Source organism: Otolemur garnettii, unplaced genomic scaffold (genome assembly GCF_000181295.1).
Source record: "Otolemur garnettii isolate 467f Iridium unplaced genomic scaffold, OtoGar3 scaffold00060, whole genome shotgun sequence".
Taxonomy (NCBI): Eukaryota; Metazoa; Chordata; class Mammalia; order Primates; family Galagidae; genus Otolemur; species Otolemur garnettii.
In genome coordinates, this window is record NW_003852455.1 from 7,524,940 (window position 1) to 7,547,250 (window position 22,311).

At 41.4% G+C, this 22,311-nt stretch overlaps 1 protein-coding gene across 1 annotated transcript in view; it reads right to left on the reverse strand.

Annotated features, from left to right (window-relative positions):
* TPRG1 (tumor protein p63 regulated 1) overlaps nt 1-22,311 on the reverse strand; it is a 113,972-nt gene that overhangs the window by 10,871 nt on the left and 80,790 nt on the right. The gene's annotated exons all lie outside the window — the stretch shown is intronic.

The window sequence follows — 22,311 nt, forward strand, 5'->3', positions numbered from 1 at the left end:
CCAAGTAGCTGGGACTACAGGCGCCCGCCACAACGCCTGGCCATTTTTTGGTTGCAGCCATCATTGTTGTTTGGCGGGCCCTGGCTGGGGATTCAAACCCGCCACCTTAGGTGTATGTGGCTGGCGCCTTAGCCACTTGAGCCACAGGTGCCAAGCCTATTTGGTTTCAAACATAATGAGTTCAAGGTCTTTTTGAGAATTCTATATGGAAAAATTTAGTTGGAAATGTGAGTCTGGTACTCTGAATAGTCGCAAGAACTAGAAATATAAATAGTGAACTCAGCAATGTCTTTATGATAAGAGTTAAAAAAGAAAGAATGTGTCAGGGCCAGGAATTGAAACAGCCAGTGTGGAAGACAGTTTTAAGGAGAAAGGAGAGGACATCCTAACACAAAGCAGTGAACACAAGCAACTGACCAAGAAAAGACATGGGACTTCCCAAATAAGGTCTTTTAAGGAGGCTCAGCCCCTGTTGCTTGGCAGTTTGGACATAGGTCATATACGCTGGGGTGGCAGGTTGGAGCCCAGCCTGGGCCTGCCAACAACAAGGACAACTACAACAACAATAACAACAAAATAGCTGGCCATTGTGACAGGTGCCTGTAGTCCCAGCTACTTGGGAGGCTGAGACAAGAGAATCACTGAAGCCTAAGAGTTTGAGGTTGCTGTGAGCTGTGATGCTACAGCACTCTCCAGAGGGCATAGTGAGACTATGTCTCAAAAAACAACAAAGAAAACAAAAATAGATCTTTTAAAGAGATGGGGACCAATTCAAAATGCCCTGTAACCTCAGCTTCTATATCTCCTGGTCTCTACTCTCTGCACACTTTCTATCCAGTGAAACTGTCACAAGGAACATATTAAAACTTGCAGGAGACTGTGTTTGCCTCTTCCCACTTAATTCACAGCCTGATCCACAGTCAGTGGGATGAAGCCACCATCTGGCATGGCCAAGGCTTGGTCATTTAGCAAACCCATGTGGAGAGCAAGAGAAAGTCAGCTTAGGAGGAGAGGAAGAGAAGTTGTGGCAGAGGAATGTGAAACATTGAATAACAAAACTCATTTCTGTGGCCTGTTCTTTTGCACATGTCCATCAGAATATGGTTTGTGGTTTTAGACCTCTCTGAATGCAAAGAGATGCCTGGAGGTTAAGACAAGCTCAGGTGCCTTGCATTCAATAAGCTTTAAAATTAAGTTGTCTGTAATTCTAAACAGTCCCATGGAACAGTGTGGAGATCTCATTTCTTCTAGAAATTAAATCCTGGGATTTCTAGAATGAAAAACCAGAGCTTAATTGTGGTGCCTTCACAAAGCTGTCACTTCCTGTATTAAGGAAGGATTCCTTTGGGAACGCTATTGTGGTTTCTGAATGTTTACCCATGTGAGATGTGTATAAACACAATTTCACACATACACATCTAACACCTCCCTCCCCAACTGGCTGATCCTAGAGCTTCTTCTCACAAAGGGAAAGTAAGAAAACAGCCTGGCACACATTGCTGGCCAGCTCTCAGATTCTTGAAGATTATATCTGAAAGCTGAAATCCAGATTTTTCTCTACTTAATCTTTTGCCCAAAAATAAAAAGGGGGTACAAAGAATAGGAAGAAACAGAAGAAAAGGGAGAAACAAAGAAAAATATTGTGAACGTCTCTAAAATTTCCTTCTAACCCCTCTCCTTCTCAGTTGCTGTACTGACATTTCCTTTTTTCTTCTTTTTTACCCCTGGCCTGCCAATAAACCCTAAACTCAATGAATATTCTGTGTGTACTGGCTAATGGAGTCTTCTGGACTGAGTCTGTTAAAATAATTTGCACAATATAACTGTTTACTGCTTCATGTGTCAATTCATGTGCTGGGTGCAATTTTGTTTTTATCCAAGGAGGATGAAAATCTTCCAGGATAGCTTCTCTAATAAGTACTCATTATATTATTTTGTCTTAAGGAAACCCTAAGTGAAATTTAATCATGAAAATCAAGATTTCTAAATAACCAATCAATATGAGCCTAGTAATAACCTTTTTCAGAGATGTGGTAGACTTCTAAATACCCAAGTTTAGCCAACCTTCTTTACTGAGCTCCAGAGGTAAAATCTAGGAAGATAAATCTAAACTTAAGTAATCTCTTCAAAGGTAAACTAAGGTGACAATTCTCAGGTCCTTCAGCAAAGCCTGCAGTATCAGAGTATATGAAAGTCTATCATCTTCTCTTCTATGGAATGTTGTCAGGGCAATTGTGGTGACTGCAAATGCCTTTATAATCAGAAATACCATCTTTAATAGTAACTTGGTCTCACAATGAGAGGGGTCCCAAAAGGAGATAGACTAAAGAGTGCAGTGTACAAGTTATCCCATGTAGTTCAGTTCTCTTCAAGTCTTAGTTTTGACACTGAATACATTGTGATGAAAGACAAACTCGTTTCTCTTCCTAAATTTCCTTTAGAATCTGAATCATTTCTCTTTCTGACTCTTCCAAATATGTTTTCTCATATTCAGAAAAATTATGACTTCCTGTCTGTTCTTTAGAGCATCTCCAGATTGTGACATCCATGGCTTCAGTAAGTCTATATGAATGGTATAGGCAGCCATAGTCATTACGCCACTAACATTCACCTAGTACAGGGCATATAAAATCCATCAGAAACTTCTGGGTAATGTTTATTTTAGAGGCATCAAATAAGCACTGCCCCACCTTACCCCATCCTCGCCACCACCCCAGGCAGAATATATCTTCTCCTGCAGAGGTCATACCAAGTATTGTCCCAGAATTTCTAGGAAACTTTAATACCTACCACAATATCTTACAAACATGCAAAAGCACAAATCAGCCATTATTTGGTAGACTAGAGTTTAAGATTTACAAATTGTACAATGTCAGAACTGAAAGGCCTATTAAAAGCTATGGCCTCGTGCCTACTTTCTGTAGATAGACAGGAAAACTGAGACTCTGAGAATGCCAGAGCTTTCCCAAAGCACAGGTATAAGACAAGGATGAATTGGTCTCCTTCAACCTCATTCAGTCTTTCCACCATCCTAGGCCACTGCTACAAAGCACATTCAAAGATAAAGACCTCTTGTCATATAGCACAGCCTTGTTCCCAACAGACACAAAATGAGAAGCACAGCTCTGAAGAGTCTGCCATCATTCATGGGGAAAATATTTTGCCCACAGATCCTCTGTGATGATTGTCACAGAGATTTTCAAAAAAAAAACTATGAATTTTTATGTATACTCAATATTACCAGGTTATGAGATTGTAGGAAAATAAGGAGCAATGAAAGTAAAGGAGAAAATTGCAAACAAGTTACATTTGTAATCTTCGAGGTAAGAAGACTCCATCTTTGCCATTGAGCTGCTATGGTGGGTTACTGAATTGTAGGTACATTCCTAAATAAAGATGATCAATATCAAATTATTAAGCAAAGAAAGATCTGGCAACTTTTTTCCTGAAGTCATACTTTGGGTATAAATCATGGCTTTTATGAGTTCTGTGTTTGGGGCATTTCACACCACCTTCTAGATCTTTAGGTAAGAACAATTTCATAAAAAACAGGAGGATCAGTGGGTAATAATGTCTTACATGCTATAAGGCACCATAAGGTACATAGTGCCTACTATGTACCTCAATGCCTACTATCTACTGTTAAATACTTTATATTTTTTGTTTTATTTAACCCATGTAGTAATTCTTAGGGTACTTTGGAAGACATAGATGTAGTGACAGGAAGTACAATAAAGCATGTTCTTAGTTTAGAAGCTAAACCAAGATTGAATCAAATCATGAAGTCAAGAAACACTAGTGAAATGTAATAAAGAGGGGATGAAGAAAAGGCCATGATCCCTGAACATACACAGAAGCAGGGAAGCAAACCTCTATCACAGAGGAGCACTGCTATGTTTACACCTGTCTTCACCTATTCTTTCTGACTTCTGCCACCAGATTTGGAGTCCCAAGATCCTTCTCATGTGGTTGGCCTGTGTACTTGCTCTACAATCCATCAGAGAGACTTCCATTCCATTCTGGTAGCTTAAACCAGCCCCTTCAATTCTCTTGTCTTCAATTGAATAAATCTAGTTCCTTAATTACCTTTTCTAATGGGTTAAAATGACCTTATGACCTTCTAAATCACCTGATGGGTGGCTGCTTAAAGCTGTTCTAAGTTCTGTTCTTCAGTTTCACCAGTCAGTTAGCACATGTATGGGCTGTGGGCAGAGACTAGTGTGAGACTCTAAACTCTGGAAGTCCATGATCTAATGACATTTAATTTCTCTAAGATCACAAAAAGGTACAGATAGAAACCTGCAGATCTCATTACAGAATTAGAGGATCACCCATTACTACTTACTTTATTCCCCCTTTTGATTCTCAGGGAAAACAGCTAGGTTTGTCCTCCCTTCACACAGTAGTGGAAGCATGGGGGTGGGGGCAATGTATTCTTCACTTTAGGTAAATTCCAGAGCCTCCCAGAAAGAGATAGAGGTAGAGGAAGGGTTCCATAAGGACATAGTGGAAGAAGCAGGGTTTTAGTAGAGATTTTCAAGATCCTAGAATATCAGAGCTGCAAGGCCCATAGAGGTCAGTTTTCAAGTGTCTTATTTTATAGCTATATAACTGAGGACCAGAGTTTTCCAAGATCATGGTTCTCCCTTTAGTCACGTTAATTACATGTTCTGCTCAGTGACTCAGACTCAGAATTCTAGTCAAACCCCATTGTTGGCAGGGCGGAAGACTAAAGAAATTACCACTTTAGACCATCATAGCAGGCCAATAGATGTTTTGCCTTCTACACTAATAAAAATAAAGAGCATAGTGAAGACAGGAGGAGGATTTCCACTGAAGAAATTACTTATACTCATGGCAAAGAACTCAATCATAAAAAACAAATCAGGTTTGCCACTACAAAAGTGGCCTCAAGTTGAACAGAGGGAAAACTTTCTTCCATAATAAGATTTGTAAGATAAGAAATTACTTTTGTCAAGAAGGACTGCTCTCTTTGCAGTCATTTTTAGCTGACCAGCCAGTCACCACTCTGGCTTAATATGCTCATTCCGTGCATTCTTTTTCCTGCAGAGAGAAGCCCTGGATACTTTCACAGGGGACGATGTAGCCAGCTTTCTGTCACTTGATTCTCCATTCCCCTCTTCTCCTGGCCTTCAAAGATTCTCTGTGAAGGCATTTAAATAAGGTGACCAGATGTCCTGCTTTGGTGGGACAGTCCCGATTTTTAACAATTTGTCCTGTGTCCCGTGGTTTTTAAAAAAGTCCCAATTTTTGGAAAGAATGCCTGACAAGCTAGGGAACAGCAGGAGAACAGGAATTCGGCTGCTGAAAAGGATAATGTAACTCCATTTGGGAATGAATAGGTTAATGTAACTTCATTAGGAAATGAAAAGGTTAATGTAATCTCGCTACTCCCCTCCTGGGCAAGGTCGCCCAGGTAGAACTGGTATCAGAAGGATATTGGCTCCCTCCCTTGCTTCTAGGCAAGGACAATTAGCTCAGAAGGAGCCAAACTGGAACAAACAAGTAGCCCTCCCCTCTCTAGAGGATTCCTAACCATAAACAGCTCAGCCAATACCCCACCCTCATCATTGGTGTCCCACTTTACCAATGTTAAAATCTGGTCACCTTACATTTAAACTACCTGCTCAGAAAACTGAGTGAAAATGCTGAGTTTCCCAGAAGGAGAAGTGGTGGCTTCCATGATTACCTCCATCAGCTGCCCCTCCTTCCTACTCATCTCAAATCTCAAAGCTGCACCACAGAATTAAAAACATAGCTCTGGGCACCAAACTGAGATTTATGAGGAAGCACAGACATTAACTCTTGCTCTAAATGCAGGGCGTGTGCTTGTAAGTATGGGTGAGCAAACAGAGGGAGGCCGCAGGGGAGGAGGCGGGCAGCAAGGGGAGAGAGCAGTTCAGAACAAAACCCTGGATTTTCTTAATGTCTCCTTTTTTCTTACCTTACAACTTCTATAGCTGAAAGGCAGGCCTTCTAGGCCGGTGAAATGTTAGTCCCTTACTTATTTAATCTGGACAAAAGCAGGGACAGAGCTGGCACCCAGGCGGGTATTCAATGCTCCTTTGCTCATTGAATGACCTCAGAGGAAATATTTTCCATGACAAGAACCCAAAAGACGCTGGCACAGAGTCAGACAATAAGATTTGCAGAATGTGTTTACATTTGCTCCATGTCCTCAGGCTGTTCCAAACCCATCGGCAGGTGCTGCCTTTATCTGCTCTCTTTGCTCACCTGGCTCCCTCCCAGAAGTTTCCAGGGCCTTCGGCTCAGTGAGATTAACCATTTACTGACATGGGTAACCAAAAAATTCTATGGGTTATATTACTTGAGAGAGAGGAAGTGAAAAATTAAACTGATGAGCAATGTGCAGAGGATTCCAGGGCATTGTGGCACCAGGGTAGGGACCTTCAGTGAGAATTAGGAGGCCTGGATTTTAAAGATCTGCCACTGATTTGCTGGGTATGAACCCTTCACTTCTCTGTGGGACCTAGGGGTTCATCTGTAAATCCAAGTAGTTGAAATTAAAGTCTAAGTTCTTTATCTACCCCTAATAAATTAAGGTCTGTGCTGAAAGACCAGAATAATCTGTATTATACTGGGGTTACATGAAAAGCCAAAAGATAACTTAATGAACATGAGAAATTCTTGGAGGGCTACTGGGTCCTAATGGTTTTCCTCCAAAAAGATGGGAAAAAAATGTTATCTTAAACTGAAGAAGAAAATACCTGCTCTTTTTAAGAGCAGAATTCAGAGAGAGTGAGGGTGAATAATTTTAAAAAGTGTTACTGAAAAAAGCTATGGCATCTCCACAGCTGTGAGGCCTTAAGTGAGGTGTTTACATCTCCTTGGGAAATTTTAGATGTGCTTGTTTTAGATATGGTCATGTTCATGGCTGAGAAGACTAAGTTTCCAAACCAAAGGTCCAGCTTAAGATTTCATGATTCAGTGTTCAGATGCACATGTGTGTATGGCAGATACTTATGCCTAAAAAAAAAACATGGTACTGAGAAACCACTTATTGAATCTTTGTTTAATGAAGATGAATGAATCACAGACCAAGTTATAAGTAGAAAGTCTGTGAATGTGAATGCCATATTATTCTATGTTTTAGAATGCTACTTGTTGCTGTAATAAGATCTCTGAATTGGCAGCCAATAAAATTTGGTTTTACTTCTCGCGTTTATAACCACATTCCTGAGTACAACATTGTGGGCCCCCATATTCCTTCTTACATGTAAAATAATGAAGACATTGGATTGAAGAGTTCCTAGAGACTCTCCAATTTCATACCAATCCAACACACTAGACTGAGCAAAACCGAAGAGCCTTATCTATCTTCGGGTTTCATTCAATTAACACACAGAAATATTTCTTTTTCCCAGAACACAAATGAGTAGACTATTTGGAAGGAAGTCATTCTAAAACTTGACATACTTATTTTCTCAAATGGATTCTCTAAAAATAATTATTTTTTATTACTTAATAGAAGTCATCACACACCTCCATATTTCAAGACCTGGAAGGGATTTATTATTATTCATCATGTGTGTCCTATGTCCTTGACTCCTTAACTTCACCGAAACATGGACTAGAATCTAGGAAAGCACTCAAATTAATACTCGAAATCCTTATAATACTTCTCTCTGCTCTAGTGCTTCTCTTTACGAAAGCAGCTGCTGCATGTGAGGACTGAGACTATTTGCCTAAAGCTCTAAAATATTCTTGACTGTAGAGCTTATTAGTTCTAATGTCAGCTGTCTCTTCCATCACCATCAGCCTGCCATTTCTCGCTGCTGTCAACATTCCTGAATCTAGCTGCTCTTCTAATTTGCTTTCCCTAAGCTTCTATTGACAGGGAAACGAGAAACACGTTACTATTGGGATCATGGGAGAATAAACAAAAATGTCTTCTCTCCCTCTCAGGTTATTTCTTGTAAGAAAAATGAAGCCGGTTTATAGCAAAAGCTTTGGTTTTGGAAGCCAGAAAAGTGGCCTGCAAAATGGAGTCTGAAAAGCTGAGCTGAGTCTGCTTAGCCTTCTCCACACACCTTCCATGATTTTAAGGTTTCTCAGTGATTATGAGGATGTTTCTCTCGGGAGGCTCTGAGGATGTAGTCACACACAGACAAGGCGTGTTGTGATACTGGTAGAGTGAAGGTTACTGTGATGATACGATGTTTTCTCTGATGGTTCTCTTAGATATTCTGTTAAAGTGAAAATCACCTTTCTGTTGTTTCAACATTCTGCATTATTGTGATAGAGACAACTTTGATGTTACTTCCTGCCAGGTAACGTTAACATTTTCTAGGTTGGATCCCTTGTATTTCATTACAAAAGTTATTAGAATTGTAACTGAGGCAGAACAGAATTGAGAGACAACTCTCACTGTTCTCTAGAATTGCTGACCTTCTGACAAATAAAGCTTGTTTGGACCTAACCCCAGTCTCTGCATATTGGCTGGACAGTGGCAAGTGGCCAGACCCTCTTTGTCCGGTCCCATTTCCACAGAAGGCATTTAAATGGGAAGTTAATAGTGAATCTGACAATCAATAACTTTCAAATAAATAAAGGAGAAGAAGTCATCAGCTTCCAAATGCCCTATGTGGAGTCCATGTCTGCCAAAATAAAACATTTGTGGTTTTAGGATTAAAAATGATAAGCTTCTATTCACAGGTGGGGATGATGTGAAAGTTTGTCATTCTTGGAGTCACGCTCTGGCAGACACTGGCAGTGTCATATTCTTTACAAGAAGCCTCATCTCCTGAAATCTCCGTCAAATCTTTTCATGTATAACTCTCGCACTTACTTGAACACTTACTTCATTTTCTTTTATTTTCTTTTATTTTTTCAGACAGAGTCTCACTTTGTAGAGTGCCATGGCATCAAAGCTCACAGCAACCTCAGACTCATGGGCTCAAGCAATTCTTTTGTCTCAACCTTCTGAGTACCTGGGACTACAAGCGCCTGCTACAACTCTGCCCACTGTTTTCAGAGATGTAGTATTGCACTTGATCAGGCTGGACTGGAACCTATGAGCTCTCAGCTTCCCAGAGTACTGGGATTACAGGCATGCGCCACCACACCTGGCCTGAAAGCTTACTTCAAATGACAATATTTTACATAAATTCCTAATAGTATCCTTCCATAAAGTCTAGCATAATAGTTCTAGGTAAAATTTTAATGAGGATTCAAGGGCAGAAGCAATCTCTTATAGTTAAAGGCATCAAGGAAGGCTTCGTTCCTTTTATATATGTTTATTAATCTTCAAATTTGTACCAAGGACTATGCAAAGACCTTAAAGGGTACATAACCAGCCTTCAAAACCCTCAGAGCATTCTAATGGCCTTATAAAGTAGGGGCCTTTTGCCTGGGGGTTGATGGACATGAAGATTTTGATACATCAAGAAGGCCACTGAAAAAAGAACAGCATTAAGTGCCGTGAAAACAGAGGAAATTGTGAGAGCAAAGGGGCATGATTTTGTGCCTACACAAAGAAAACGTCTGTATGTGCCACATGCTGTGATGGTTTGTATTTTTATGGTGATCAGATTTACTTCCAATTGGACTATGGGTGCAGAAGCAGGATGGAGAGACACAGGCAGACAGGGTCTAAGAATTTGGTAGGGGTTGCTGGGGCAGGTGTGGTGCTGGAACAGAATAATGAATGGTCTGCAGCAGCCTGATCCGAAAGTAAGAGCTAGTGGGGAGCCACTGGGGACCCGTGGGATGGTTTAATTAACTGAGGAAATTTGTCTCTGACTCCCAGACACAGAACTGGAGAATGAGGAGGAAGCAGCTGTGTGTTCGGAAGTGAATGACACGGAAGGCGGAGAGTCAGGCTGAGCCTGGGCATCTGCTGGCTGCCCACTGGGTGTCATTAACAAGAAATTAGGGAAGAGGGTAAAACCGAGCACTTGGTGGTGGGGTAGTAGAGGCAAAAAAGGAAAAGAGAAATATTAAATACAACTTCTATCTTCAACGGATTGAATTGTGGTTAATTTTCTCTTCTGTTAAGTGAGAGTAGTTCGGTTTTTCTAAAAAATAAACTGCAAGGGTTAAATATAATTAAAAATGTAAAGTCTCTGACAGTGCCTGATAAATCATAGGTATTCGGTATTTGCTGGCTATAAAGTGCCTTCCAGTGACACGAGACATTTTCTCGTGCTTTATCTCATTGCTCTTCCTAACGCTGTTGTTACCTGAAAATTTGGAAGGAGTTGTAAAATGGCTAAAGATGCGGAGCTGGCGAAAACTGGGATTGACACTAGGCCCAGCTGATATCACTTGTCAAAATTTAAGATCTCAGCCTAGACTTGCAGCCCAGAGCCCTGAGCTCTCTTTGCAAGGTGTGAATGTGGAGGAGATCTCAGGGTTGCTTAAGCAAGGGGACATTTAGAGGCCTTGCTGGCCGGGGTGGCTCACTCCTAGCAAAGCTCAGGTTCTAGCACTGGCCCGGCACTGTCTGTAGTGATGGAAGGCCAGATGCAGGGATCTAGGATTTCTCTCCTCCAATCCCAGTTCTTCTCCTTACAGACAGCAAAGCAACTCTGGCAACAGGGAGGGTACAAATCGTAAGAAGGACAGCACCAGGCCTGCTGCCACTTCAGTTCATTACCCTGGCACTACACCTGAGTGGGAATTATATAAAAGGATTCAAAGAAATGCACTTGAATATTAATGTTATGATGTAACTATGATGTCATTTTTCTTCTTTTAAAAATTCTTGCTTTCCATGATGAGTATGTATTATTTTTCATGGAAATGATAACCCATATATTTAAGATGTCATCATCCACCACCTCATAACATCAAGGACTAACCAGTGCCAGGCCGTGTAAGACCTCTACCTTTATTACCTCCAGTCCCGACTGCAAACTCACAAGTGGGTATATGTTTTCTGTTTTACCAATGAGGAAACTGAGGTGCAAAGCCATCAAGTAGTAAGTGGTCCAGCTGGTGCTAGAATTTAGGCCTCTCTGATCCTACTTCCCCAAGTAATTCCGTGGTACACTATGGCTATACAGGACAGAGAAGAAAAGCAGCATTTTACCAATCTGTTGTTTGTTCTCCAGGGAGCACAGCTACAGATAATTATTTTAGAGATCACTTTTTTATTAAAAATTAAAAATTAAAAAAAAAATTTTTTTTGAGACAGTCTCACTTTCTTGCCCTGGTAGAGTCCTATGGCATCATAGCTCATAGCAACTTCAAACTCCTGGGCTCAAGTGGTCATCTTGCCTCAGCTTCCCAAGTAGCTGGGATTACAGGCACCCACCACAACACCAGACTATTTTTAGAGATGGGGTCTCGGTTTTACTCAGGCTGGTCCCAAAGTCCTGAACTCAAGCAATCTGCCCAGCTTGGCCTCCCAGAGTGCTGGGATTACAGGCCTGAGCCACCACGCCTGACCCTCAGATCACTTTTTAAATTTGTGGTCTCTCTTCACCTAAACGATAATCTACTCCCTGCCTTTCTCTCCAGTGTTTGTCCAACCAGGTCAGAAAACTAAAGGGACTTCTAGTTCCTGACAAGTTCAGAAGCAGATTCAGGCTTTGATACTCAGAGCCTTTCAACTGCGGTTCTAGCATGCATTTCCATTCTTCAAAACCACAACTCCTCGGGACTCCAACCAAACAATTCAACTTGCCGAGCCTGTCTTACAGCACTTGGGATAATGCAGCCAGTATGAAGTTATTCTGTATAACTTAAATCATCAAACTGTGATCAGTTCCCGAATAGGGTCCCTGTCTGAATCGTGCCCATTGCTCCCCTGCTGTGCATCCTATAGTAGATGGTCAAACAGTTTGGAGATGAGTTAGAACTGTGGTCTTTACTGTGAAGAAATACAGTTCAAAACAACGCAGAAGTGTTCATTCCTCAGACCAGATTGACTTGGCTGCTGCTGCTGTTTCTGTCTTTCCTTGGTCCATACTTCCGAATCGCATTGTTTACACATGCAGCTTTAAAGTCTTTCTTGTTTGTTTAGGCAGATGAGAGAAACTCTTCATCAATTTTGAAGTGTACAAAAAATGAGATTTTTAGAGAAATTCCCAGGACAGAAAGAGTTGTCCTTTGCATCCAGGTAGTCTGTGACCCTGCTCTGAAAGCATCTTCATGCAGATCCCGGCATCCCATGTCTCCACTGAGGCTTTTCTATGCCACGAGGTTATCAGGTAGACGGGAAAGGGCAACCCCTGGAGAGTTACCAAGAAAAACGCCACACTGTAAAAAGGAAATATTTTGAGGCAATTCCCTCTGTTAACTATTAGGATATTTGACAAATCACATGGGCCTCAGGTTTTTGTAAATTTCTGTCTCCCCTCTTAAAAGGAAGTTCCTTTTGAGCACCCCAAATAACCAAGCTTCAACATGTATGGAATGACTATGTTAAAAAAACAAAGACACAACACCTCTTCCGAGAAAACCATTTTTTCTGAATCTCATCTGTTTCTATTTCCTCTCAAGGGAGATTGAGAGTCGATGGTTTAATATGCACACATGCATGATTAGACTAGTTTGCACAGACTGCTGGCCCAGCTCCCCATGGCCCTTAAGGAAACACTGAACCACTCGGGAGGAGAGTGGGTGCAGAGGGCTCAGACTGGTGCTTCAGGAACCCAGGCCTCTCCTACCACATCCCTGTGGATCACACTCCCAAGGACGAAACACTTCTGCTCACTCCACTTTGGAGGATCTTGAAATGGAACAAATTTCAAGAGATTATGTGGGATACAAAGCTGTTTATTTTTCCCTTTAGGTTCATGACAGAATTTCCTGAGGGAGTTTATTTATTACATTTCATCCAGTAAATTATATGGACAAAGCAAAAACATCTCTAATGTGCACACACAGACCTTCTGGGCTATGGGCAATGTGAGCCACTCAAACTGTACAGCAAGAGCTGGCTATTCAGCGGCCCCTCCCATCCCTGCCCAGCGTGCTCTCGTCCACCTACCACGGGCAGTAGTGAACTCCCATGAGGTGCTTTGATGTCGTAAAAGAAGTCAGAGAGTTCAGAGGATGCAGATCTGAGTTCGTGTTTTAGTGCCTCCATTACTTGTGATTTTGGAGAAGTCATTTTAACACTCAGTCTTTTTCCTCATCTGAAAAATGGACATAAGAATGTCCACATAGCAGAACTGTGACAAGACTACACATGGGGTCCCTGTGATGTCCCATCATAGGTTCAAAGCACCTCTTTAGCAGAACTCTGAAAAGTAAATCAGAAGGAAGTTTCTGAGTTCTCTTGTACTCCTAATAGATTATTTTGCTCCCACCACGACATGCCAAATCTGAAACTTAAAGAAGCAGGAGGCTCGGCGCCTGTGGCTCAAGTGGCTAAGGCTCCAGCCACATACACCTGAGCTGGTGGGTTCAAATCCAGCCCGGGCCTACCAATCAACAATGACGGCTGCAACCAAAAAATAGCCAGGCGTTGTGGTGGGTGCCTGTGGTCCCAGCTACTTGGGAGGCTGGGGCAGGAGAATAGCTTGAACCCAGGAGTTGGAGGTTGCTGTGAACTGTGACACCACAGTACTCTACCCAGGGGGACAGCTTGAGGCTCTGTCTCAAAAAATTTAAAAAAAAGAAGCAGGAAGGAAAATCACAGAAAATAGAAAACTATGTGCAAAGTCAAAAAATTCCAGACATTTCCTGAAATAGAACTAATTCACCTACATTCCACAGGGTATATTTGCTTTGGGGTAAGTGAGCTAACATTTCCTTGGAGTTTTTTATTTATCATCATGTTGCAATAGTACTGTTTTACATACATATGAGTTTGAGGTTTTAAGATTTTGTTTGTATTTAAGATTAACTTCTACCACAGAGCTTTGAATTACCACCCAGGCCCAGAGCAACAGTACAGACGGAGACCTGGGATCCCCCTTCCTTTTCTCCCAGGAGTAGTGTTTTATCCCACAATGAGGCAGGCTTTTATCCAGGAGGGAGAAAAATTAGCCATGTTTCCAATTTCCATATACAGCTCCCCTCCCCAAATGATAACCTCTTGGTCACCCCTTAGCCCTAAGTACATGGCAGTTGGCAACACAGGCCTCTCTGCTGTGGATGGACCCATTTCGGAACCCACACAGGCTCTGAAAACAGGTTCAAGGCCATTGGCAAGAGAATTTTACTACTTCAGTCACTCCACGTATGGCCTAGAACAAAGCTTCACAAGCATTAAAGTGCATTTGAATCACCTGGATATTTTTAAAATAGCTCTGATTCAACTGGTCTGGAGCAGGCTTGATGTTTGGGATTCTGTATGTACAACAAGCTCCCAGGAGATCTTGATTCCACTGGACCTAAGAACAAGTAGCTGAGGGTGAGGACCAGTGGTATGGCCTCCGGGCAGGCAAATCCCCGTGGTCCTAAGAGCTCCTTATGCTGTGGGGGTGAGCACAGCCAGATAAAGACCAGAGAAGAGCTGTCTAAAGTATGGGCATGGGCCCTGGTTGACAGGTGGAAGACACAGAGAAATCTAAGCAGCAGAGTATTCATTCTATCAGTGAACTGTGAGTAGAGACAAATTTTTCATTAAGAAAATAGACTACTGGAAGGTTTAGCACTTACGTAGATGTTTTCAATGATAAACTGTTTTTATCATAAAATCTCTCTATATACATGTACATACGTATGTATATATTTACATATATAGTTTTATTTACTTTATTTATTTTTTTGAGGCAGGGTTTTGCTTTGTCAACCAGGCTGGCATGTGGTGGCATGATCATAGATTACTGCAGACTCAAACTCCCGGGCTTAGGAATCCTTCTGCCTCCACCCTTGAGTAGCTAGAACTACAGGCATGCACCACCATGCCTAGCTAATTCTTCTGTATTTTGTAGAGATAGAATCTCACTATGTTTCTCAGGCTGATACCAAGTTCCTAGCCTCAAGTGTTCCTCCTGCCTCAACCTCCCAAAGTGCTAGGATTATAGGTGTAAGCCACCATGCCTGGCCTATGGCTATTTTCAAAGCAACATCAACTACAACAAACCTCCAGCTCCTTCAATCGCTCCATGTTTGACACGATGAAAATTTCTTCACCTGCCATATTCCCTTCTTCTGAACACGTTCTAGTTTTCCAGTGTCCTTATTAAAGTTTGTGGCCAAGAAAGAAAACAATACTCCAACAGTGTTCCAACAGCAATCCCATAACCATGGAGTATGCCATGAAAACATCACCGTTCCTTGTGGAGGCTGCGTATCTGCTTACACAGACAACCACAACTAGACTCCCTAGGCTGCTGACACTTACCCTGCACCATCAAATACAATTCCTAACTGTTAAGTCTTTTTCATGCCGCTGCTAAAAGACATCGTGAAGAGGCTGTTTTTATAAATTAATTTTGGGAGAAATTAGGCATGGAAAATATAACTCAGAGTTAAATTCTACCTTTGGCAGTGGATCTTTCATAAAAAAGATTTTGATCAGGACCTATAAGGCAGAGAACAAACAAACACTCCCAACAACTTATTTAGGCGAAATGCTCAAGGCAAAAGCAGGAAGAATTGGATGCGTTTTATCCTGGTAAGCCAGACATTGATTTGCCAACTCATCCTGGAGCTACCTCCACCTTAGGAATAGTTCCTGAATTAAGAGACATGAAGCCACAAACGGGTAAAACACCAAACCAAAGATACAACCTCTTTATCCTGGTCAAAGCTTAAAAAATATTCTACGTGTTTAAAATAAATAAAAAAGACATTAGTTAGAATGAAACTAAAAATGTCGTCTTTCCACAACGTGATTAGGAGGTGGCAGAACATTTCAGTGTCTGGTGAATTAATTCTATTTGCATTATAAGCATTACCCATAATACTGTAAGATCCAGAAAGACAAGGTTTGAGCACAGTCTTTTAATTAGTCCTGCGTGTGCCTAGTACAGCATGCTACACCCCTGGGGACATTTGATCATTTAAATTAAAATTTGCATGTACATACAATCCCCTAAAGATGCTTGTGGTACAAATGAAGCCTTCATTTGCCACATCCTCCTATATTTCTACAGAGAGCAGACAAGAAATGAGGCTCCGAATATTAAAGCAGGTTCTTTGTAGTAATTCGAAAGTCAAAGAAGTCAAGGCCTTTTGGCGTAATCTGAGTGGAGCTCAATAGAATTTATGTCAACTAATGAATATTAAACAAAAATGAATCTTATTTAAAGCCACAGGGACAATGTAGCTTAAAAGATGTAAATTATTGAACTATAGCTTAACAATAACATTACTTGTTCAACAAATATGTGCGGAGTGAAACTATATTCAAAACACAGGGTTGGCAGCATTCATCAGAGGCGCCTCTGCAGTCAGGTGGCTCTGTCTGCGGGAAAAAGCCTGAGTGCTCTGAGATGGGAGGAGAAAACCAGGAGAAGAGAAGCTGTCGGTACGAAGGAGGGGACTCCACATCTGGCTGGAGCATCAGTCAGTGCTGCAAGAAGCGGCATTTTAACTGGAACATGCAAGTGTAATAAGAAGTGAAATTTGAAGATTAGGGAAAAGTTACGGAGAGAACCACACAGCATCAGAGCATGAACGTGGGAAGTTTTGGAGTTTGTCTCCGCCTCTCCCCAGGTGAGGTGAAGAATGAGGACTGTCCTAAAGCTTGAAGCCTTTAACCACTTTTTTTTTTTTGTAGAGACAGAGTCTCACTTTTTCGCCCTTGGTAGAGTGCAGTGGAGTCACAGCTCACAGCAACCTCCAACTCCTGGGCTTAGGTGATTCTTCTGCCTCAGCCTCCCAAGTAGCTGGGACTACAGGTGCCCGCCACAATGCCCGGCTATTTTTTGTTGCAGTTTGGCCAGGGCTGGGTTTGAACCTGCCACCCTCAGTATATGGGGCCGGTGCCCTACTCACTGAGCCCAGGTGCCTCCCTTTAACCACTTTCTTCCTGCTCTAAAATGAAAAAGAAATTCTCTCGCTCACTGCATATGTGTATGTGTGTGTGTGGGGGGGGTTGTAAGTGTTGAGTAATTGCCAATGGCCTAGGAAAGGAAGCATCTGTTGTCTACACATCTTCACATTCACTGTCTACACACTTAATAGCAATCCTGTAAAGCAGGTATTATTTTCTAAATTTATGAGGAAATTGAAGTTCAAAGAGTCTATGTAAAATTAGTAAAGTATTGTTTTTGGTCCTTTGACCTCAAGGCCTAAATTTCCCTTATGATCAATCCACAGCCCACTTACCATCCCTCTAAAGGACAGAGAGGCAGAGTGTGGTGGCTCACATCTCTAATCCCAGTACTTGGGGAGGCCAAGGCAGGAGGATTGCTTGAGGCCAGGAGTTTGAACTCTCTAAAGGGGACAGAGTAGGCTAGAAGCATGCTTTTCCAGCTAGATCCACAAAAACCTTATAGAGTGTTTCAATAATGTTAATTTATCATTTCCATTCAAACTTTGTTCAATCTCTTTCACTCAAGAAACAAGTGGGCCCCAAACACAAATGATATTATTTTATGTGTTTTATATTGTGAGAATATGCCACAAGTCTTGCTATTATATAATTTAGAAATGGTTCCAAAAGAGAGCTAGCTTTTTCTCCCGGCCTCCTCCATAGTATCTTATAAATCACCGCAGAGGTAATACGGTGTAGGAATGTTGATTCCAAATTTTCTTCACTTTTATTGTTCTCTGGAAACTGAAACTTCAGTTTTTAAAATCACCAGTCAGTCCTTCACGGGCATAACCATCTGGTGAGTAAGGAAAACTGTTAAGGAGACATTCATCTGTTTTATGTATCCAACTACACCTTTTCTCGTCTCTTCTCTTTTCTTAGAACTTCAAACAGAATGCCCAGAAGAAATTTTAATGCCTTGTACAGTGACTGGTAAACACTCCAGTGTGACAGAAACTCAGTTTTTATAGGGAAGAGGCCCACCAAAAGGTCAGACAAAGAAATCAGAATCAGGTAGTAGAAGGCATTTAAAACCAGGCTGGGGAGTTTATCCTTGTTGGGTAAACAACTGGGGACTGAAGCAAGCTTTTAATAAGGGAAGAGATGTAAACTTGACCTTGCCTTTGATTTATAGCAATTAAATGGTCAGAACTTGAAGACAGGATAGACTTTGCGGAGTACAGAGTACTGGAAAACAGGTAGGAATCTCTGTGTAGAGAAATTGTGAACACCTGAAACAGGACAGTGACAAGGAGGATAAAAAAGGGTAGAAGATAGAATCCAGAGTCAAAGGTAACAGGATCTTAACCTCTATTCACAAGGATCTTTGAGAAGACATGTCACCCCCCCTTCTGTGCTATAATCCTGAGGTTTCCCTCCTCGGTGAGTGGGAAGAGAATGGTGCCTTAAACCACAGTCAACAATGCAAGTTGGGAGGAGGATGAGTTTATTCCAGACCTGCTAAGGTGGAGGAGTCTATGGGGTAGCAAACTCATCCTGGACACTTTGTGCTCCTTTTTTCTGCCGCACCGTCCCCCATCTTATCACTGGCAAATCCTCACCAGGGTGAAAGAGCCCCTTATTATCCAAGACCCTACTCAGGAAGCCCTTAGCTTTAAGCACAGAGGAAGAAAGAGGCTGGTTCCTTAGGCATGGTCACCAGAGCCTTCCCAGTTTGCAAGGTGGAAGCGGGAGGTGAGAGTCTCCGGTCCAAACAGACCCGCGTCCCACTCTGTTGAACTTGGGAGCCAAGTGGAGGATGCAGCTGGAGGAGACTCCACGTCACCTGGTTTATAACCAGGAGGAGAACAACAAAGCAGAGATGCGTGGTCCAGAATCTCTCCCCACAACCTGGCATCAGGTCACTGACTTTAAAGAAAAGGAATACCTCATGAATGACATAGCCAACTAGAGAGCTGCCTGAACTCAGCCCGAGCTCTGAAACGGAGGCTGCCTGTTCCTATTAAGCAGAGTGCAGTGAGTAAGAGCCAAAACCAGCAGATGGGGGACTCTGAGATGCCTGAACTCTGGCCTGTCCCAGAAGGCAGCCCAGAGGCCTGTGAAGGCCCCTCTCATCCTTCCCTCAGATCCAAGGACAACTTTTTAAACAATAACTCCCAGCCTTCCTTGCAGGATACTCTGTCCAGGCTTCTCTGCTCATTGGCAGCTCCAGTCTCTACAGGGTCTGGGGAAAAGAACTGAGATTTGGGATAGCTTGTCACCTTAAAGCATTTGATCAGTTTTTGTAAATTTGTACAGTTTTTTTCCACATAGAATTTAGAGCCATCAGTGACATTTTTTTCTAGCCCTAAATCATTATACATGTGAAGGAATATCATCTAAGGGGAGTGGTAGATATGTATATATGTGTGTATTTTATTCATTTATTTAATTCAAGGCAGAGTTTTGTTACATTGCCCAGGCTGGAATGCATAGCATGACACAAGCAGCCTCGAACTCCTGGGCATAAGGGATCCTCCTCCCTGGGCCTCCTCATAGCTGGGACTACAGGTGCACATCCCCACACTTCACTAATGGATCTGTTAATGGAGCACTTATCCTTTGCTGGGATCCTTACCTTATATTATTTCTCTTAATCACCCCACAAACCCATGAGCTGTGTATTATTATTCCTACCGTATGTAAGGAAATTCAAAATCATGGAGGCAAAGGAAGTTTTCCAAGGTCACCAAAATAGTGAGTGGAGAAAACATACAACGGGGGCCACAGAGACATATACACATTTTAAGAAAAGAAAAGCTACTTTAAGTTTGTAATATTCAAGTCACTTTTGAGTTCTGTAATTACAGGAAGTGCTCAACGTGGCTCATAGTCCCCTTTCGCTATCGGTATATATTGAGTATTACAATTTTGATACAGTTTTTTTTTCCTTTCTTAAAATGTGCACTTTTTTTTTTTTTGGCACCCTCTGTATACAAGTTCCAAAGTGTGGTGCTGTTTTTAGCCTAATGTAATTACTATTTTTACATAAAATTTAATGGGAAGGAAAAAAAAGTAGAAAGTACAGATAAGCCAAAAAAAAAAAAGCAAGAAATAAGGAAAATTACATCTAATCCCACCACCCAGAGATAATCACCGTTACTATTCTGTGTAAATCTTGCAATTGCAGAAGTTTAAACTGCCTTTTTTGGAGTTTCTACACTCATGCTGCAAAAAAGTTTTCAGACAGAATATATCTTCTTGCTATATTTGGATTCATCAAGAAATAACATGGAAGATGTCTTCAGATTTTTTACAAAGTAAATTTGAGAAGGAGTCATCAAGTCCAACTATGTACTTGGACGCTGTTGGCATCTGGAGAATTAGAAGGCATCTGTGTTCTCTAAGTTCCTTTCCTCTAAGAGCTCACCTGAAATGACAACCTCTGCCCCTCAACCGGGGTAGAGGCCTCTCCAGGGTGCTGGGAGGTCTCTGCTGTATCTGCTAGAGGAGCCCAGGCACCCATCCTAAACTTTCTGTGCACTATGGCCAATAAGCAATGCCCACAATTTCAGTTTGTCCATCTCCCAATTGATGATTTTCACTCTTACTCTGCAGAATGATTAGGGCTGTTTGCAGGAGCTAATTAGATACTTATTTGTCAAAGACTTTTAAAATAAACAAAATAAAATAAACTAGGCAAAGAAAAGTTAATTGTCAAAGTCTCTAATAACTAAGTACTCAGCTTCTGAGATGAAGAATTTGCAAAATTGACTTGGCCCAGTGGTTCACAGCTGTAATCCTAGTACCCTGAGAGGCTGAGGCAGGAGGATCATTTGAGCTTAGGAGTTTGAGACCAGCATGAGCAACAGCCATTCTCTAGTGAAAATTGAAAAATTAGCCGGGTGTTGTGTTGGACACCTGTAATCTTGGCTACTAGGGAGGCTGAGGCAGGAGCATTGCTTGAGCACAAGAGTGTGAGCTAGGCTGATTCCATTGCACTCTAGCCTGGGCAAAGACTGTGACTCTACTGCCAAAAAAACTCAATAATAATAATGTCCAATTAAAGGAATACTGTCCTTATATATGCTTAAAGCATAAATTAGAGGTAAAACAATAACTAAAAGGCTTCCATAATAATATCACACCCATTCATTAGTGTAGAACATGAATACTACTAGTAATGATGATATTAATGATGGCTAATAATTATTCCCTTGGTACCATAGTACCAAGTCCAGTAAAACTTACAAAGTATTTTCACATATAAACACATTGTCTCATTCAATTCCCATATCCCCACCATTATTTTGGTTTGTTGTATGATGAAACTATAACTTAGAAAGACAACTTCCTGAGGCAACATAATTTGTTGAAATCATATCAGCATTTAGAAATGGGCCTATCAAGATTTTCTCAACTAAACTACAGCTATCTCAGTGTGAAATCATACAATCATAGAAAAGTTCCCTACCCAGTTAAGTCCTCAAACATCCCAACATCAGTACCTGCACTCAAAACTATAAGGGAGGCTTACCTGACTTAGTCCTAGACCACACCACTTAGAGTGAAGAGTCACCTATAGAGGTTTTCCAAAACAGCCTCATACCAATCTCTGCTATACCGTGATGGTCTGCAATCAAACACAGCCAAGCTTTTCTGCCCTCAAACCATTCAGAGATATTTTTCCTTCACAAAATGTTATTTCTTTAAAAAAAAATCCAGTAGTCCTTTAATAAATGCTCCCACTTATTGCTGATTTTGTCAGTGGAAACATATCCATGTGTTTTATTTATCTGTACAAGGGGTTAAGCTTTGGCTTAAGTCATCTTCCGTACCTCAAGAGATGCTTTATCACACTTTATTGATTAATCGCCAAGCTCCAGTTTCAAGACATGGAAGGATGTAGACGTGAGTGTGTGTAAATTCTGGAGGAAATAGTTAAGTCCCTAAACCTGCTTAATCATTAATATCATTAATGATCATCATGACTGTTAGTATTCATGTTCTATACTAACGAATGGGTGTGATATCATTATGGAAGCCATTTTGGTATTGTTTGACCTCTAATTTAAGCTTTCAGGGTACAAAGGGGTAGGACTCCTTTAATTTGGAAAGAATGGAACTTCCTAAGTCCATTCACTAACAGAGGAAGCATGAGACACGTACGGGAAACATCAACTTGTCTGACTTGATGAAATTATGGATTATATAAATGAATTCTGGGAATGAACAGACTGGAAAGATAGGTTGGGCTCATGCAAAGGTCTTGTTAATCAGGCTGTGAAGTTGTACATTCTCGCTCCTCACACTTTGCCAGTAGAAACTCCCACTTCCATAGGGCCAAGGCCACATGCCATAAACACAAAATGTATGTGCAATCTCTCATTTTATCATTAAATCATATGTTTCCTACTGCCTTTCATGTACATTGGTTGATTTTAACA